The sequence below is a fragment of the Cnephaeus nilssonii genome (genome assembly GCF_951640355.1).
Source record: "Cnephaeus nilssonii genome assembly, chromosome: 8".
NCBI lineage: Eukaryota > Metazoa > Chordata > Mammalia > Chiroptera > Vespertilionidae > Cnephaeus > Cnephaeus nilssonii.
Genome location: NC_137079.1, coordinates 97699943 through 97703877, shown reverse-complemented (window position 1 = coordinate 97703877; position 3935 = coordinate 97699943). Strand labels below are relative to the sequence as shown.

The window sequence follows — 3935 nt, the reverse complement described above, 5'->3', positions numbered from 1 at the left end:
TTCCTCTAAGAGATAGTCATGGCTTTCTTTTGCCTTTGTCTTTTGTGTGGTATATCATAAGGAGGAAAAAACTATAGAGTAGAACACAGAAATAGGTCCGATAAGCAGGTTTTTTGAGCCATCCTTGAAGATTGGTGAGTTCATAGTTTTCACCAGACTGGCATCAGTTTAAATAAATGTTGGTGTGGGTTTTCTTATTAAAACCAGGTGAGTTTTTATTTTCATTTTGTTCTATGTCCTGAGATCTTGGCTTTATGACCAATGAGAATATTCTTTCTGGCCTTTTCTACCAGAAGGTACACATGTCAGGGTACATCTGGTGGTCATTGAATACACTTGGATTCTGAGACATGAAGTCACAGCAACATTCTCTTTATCTGACTATATCAGCTTTCAGGGGTCCAGTCCATGAGGGGCTTTCATCATGTCAACATCCATTGTCTTGTTAGTGCTGAAAAAGTCTCAGCCCAGTAACACCTTCTTGGCATCACAGATTAGAAGTTCTGTGACTGGAAGCATCTCAGGTTCCTGTGGAAAACAAAAGACATCATTTGCACTAACCATTCTTAGCACTATGACAACAATGGTTTTTGCTTTCTTAGACTAACTCTGGGAGTGAACATTCTGGATCTTGTGAGAGTTGCACCCTTCTTTGGGATGCCTCTTACATCTTTTTTTAAGCCTTATTGATTTGAATCTATATTGAAGTTAATATGAGATCCTACTCATCAATGGGCAGATAATGAATCTTTAGAATTGTCTATATTTAAAAGATTTTTTAAAGAGAACTTTCATTTTAAACAATTGTCTTATTGGTATCTGTAGATAGACCATATGAATGATGGATATAAAGAAATATGACAGCTGGCCTTAAGACTTCCTTAATAAGATGAAAAATAAAAATTAAACTTAGAACAAAATTAAACATCATATTCAATGTAAATACTCTTCTTAAAATATAACCTTATCTCCTCAACAAATTCTTTTAAACTACAAAGAGTCAAGCTTGCCACTATCCAGCACACCTGCTTATTTCTGTCTAAGAACTGTGATCCCAGAAACTATAAATATCTACAGAAATGGTGAAATTCTACTAAGATTCTTTTGTTAACTTGGGTTGGTAACCATAAGGTGAGGGCCTCACATATAGCTAAACAAAAATGTAGATTGACCCCAATTTTATAGCTAGTATGGCTAAACAAAAAATGTGGATTAAATTCCATTTTTGGCTAATGTCCTGCCATACTGCTGCCAGTCCTCAAGGAAATTACAACATGGAATTACAATTGCCATTATGAGGAACATCCCAATTAGATAAAATGATATAGGGTTAAAAGTATACTTAAAAGCAGGGGCTTCTAAATCAAACAAATGGAATGGGATACCGTATTAATATTTCTTATAACCTATAGCCAGTCTCCAATATTCTATATATGCTCTTAACAGTCTTACCTGTGTCTCTGCCTTGACAGTGTGCTTTTCTCAGCAGACTTGAAGTTTGTGGACACATTGCAGTGTTACAGAAAACCGAAGAAGAACAAAGCAATACCAGAGAGATGGAGTTACATTTATTACACGCGGGTCCAGAGGAAAATGTCTCTCAAAATCTGGGCCCCAATATGAAGGAATTCTCCCTATTTATATGATTCCACCTTCTTTGTCTCCCAAATATGGAGTGTTTCCAGCCCCGTTTGCATGTTCTTAAAGATCCCGTATGTGCTGGGCCTTGAGACCTCAACCAGAGGCCTAGCGTGGTGCAGGCCATGATAACCTTGTCTGGGGAAAGTTCAATGGCCTCTCTGAAGTGGGAGTAGTCTTAGCAAGCAAGAATTTATAGTAGCCAATTAACAGGGTTAAAATTTCAAACAGCAGTTTTTATATAAGATGGATGCTTCATTCACCACTGGTTTTATGTACATGAGTCAAATCATTGACTCTTAGTCATTGTAGTATATATACCCCTGAGGACTATAATCTTAATTTTCTGCCTAATAAAGTTAGTGGGCCTGCTCATTAGATAAGGGTCCAGAATGAGGGCCAGGAATAATCTTTAGAGAGTCCAAAGAGTCCTAGACTCTCAATTTTTCCTGGGCTGTCTTAAGCTGGGTGTGATGAAGCCAAATTGGGATTCCATTGACCTTGACTGCTGTGGAGGTGGTCCTTTCCAGGTAGGAGTCAGTCCTTGGGTGGAAAATACCTTTACCCAACAGAGTCACCAGGGTGGAAGGGATGAACCAGATCATTAGTTGGTACAGGAAGAGCGTCTCAGATACTTCCTGGGTAGACTGTAAAGCCTATAAGAACTTGAATAAAGACTGGTTATGGATTTTAGCTTTTCTAGATGGGGTAGATCAGGGTCTGGAAGAGTCACTAGAATCTGTAGAGGCCCCACTGGTTTTAGGGCAGCCTCCCTGGCAGCTTCATCTGTGGCTCAGTTCCCTCTTGCTTCTGTGGAGAACCCTTACCTTGTTGTAAATGCGTACCTGCTATCAGTATAAATTGTTACTGATTTTTCTTTTGTCTACCAGAAAGCCTGAAACTGGGTGACTCAAGTGTTTGACATCCAATGCTCTAGTGTGTTCTGGAGTAAAACCTCAACCTCATGTGGGGCAGTTAGGATTAGTTACTGCCCTAGGGTTAACTTATTTGCTTTTTTAATAAGCATAATTGTGGCTGCTACCGCCCAGAGGCAAATATGTCCCCCAAATGCAAAAAGGTCAAGTCTTTTGGACAAATAAGCTACTGGCCTTTTCTAAGGGCTGAGACTTTGGGTGAGTACCTCTTTGCCTATGCCGCTTGTCTCACATACATAGAGGTGGAAAGACTAAGTTACATCTGGTAGTGCTAGTTGGCCCATCATCCTTGCTCTGCTCATGTCTGTCTAACTGCCTAATATATAACCTCAAGAATCCTGGCTCTGAATTCTTTTAGAGAAAATGGACATTGAATTTCTTCTGTAGCTGCTTCATGCTGAGGAGGGACAAAGTTTTCTCTCAGAGCCAAGAGATCCTTGCTGTCTGTGACAGGGACGATGAGGCCTGGGCACAGAAGGAGGTGGGCTTGTGACCTGGCAGAGACAAACTGTCACAATGGTCCGGTGGAAAGGAAAGAAAACATTTCAGTTTTAATGACCTCTATTGAAATAGAATTTTTCTCCTCAAAATTACGTTTGTTTATCAAAAGAGCCAGATATAGACTAATTTACCTATTCTATTCAATTTGGCCTGATTGTCTGCATAAACACAACAAGAATGGTAACTGACTACCTTTGCCGGAATTTCATGATTGAATCTTATTGTGCCCCGTAGGGTCAAGAAGCCAAGCCATCCAGCTGCCATCAGGCCTGCCTGTAGTATCTGCTGAGTTAGGTGAATCCCTCACCTGCAGTGACTCCACCTGGGCCCACGCCCTAGGTTTTAAGGCCCATCTCAGTAGCCCTCCTACGCGTCGCGGCCTAGAGTGTGTGGGGTTCCGCAGGGATGCAGAGTCGTCCTTATTGCTTCCCTTCTACTCTGACCAACCGCCAGTGATGGTAGGGCATGGGCCTGACGCTCCAGCGCCAGCCATTTTCAGGACTCCCAAGCAGGATACCAGGTTTTTCCTTGGCACTCTTATTGGCTTTAAGTCTTCAGGGTTCAGACAGGGCTCTTTAAAACATGACACTCCAGTCAAAGTTTCCGGTCAATAAAACCACTATTAGAAACTGGTCTTATTGAATTTATGCAGAGAAATGTATTGCCATGATTTATTAAGCATTGCCAAATTTCAGAGGAATTATATGAGGAGAAAAATATACTGACCTGCTTTAAGATCTTCTGATTTTCCTTGTCAGTCCTTTCTAAGGATTCTTCAGAGTAATATAACTGTCTTCAAATGAAAAGGAGAAATTCAAAATGTGTCTATATTCAAGTAGACAATTATAGCTGTCCTTGTAG

At 40.5% G+C, this 3935-nt stretch overlaps 1 long non-coding RNA gene across 1 annotated transcript; it reads right to left on the bottom strand.

The window, feature by feature from the left end:
- Positions 1 to 210: 210 nt before the first annotated feature.
- Positions 211 to 3564, bottom strand: LOC307104412. Its single transcript, XR_013813894.1, has 3 exons — positions 2902 to 3564; positions 1453 to 2294; positions 211 to 528 (listed from the first exon to the last, which is right to left on the bottom strand). It is a non-coding gene; the product is annotated as an uncharacterized lncRNA (long non-coding RNA).
- Positions 3565 to 3935: the final 371 nt, after the last annotated feature.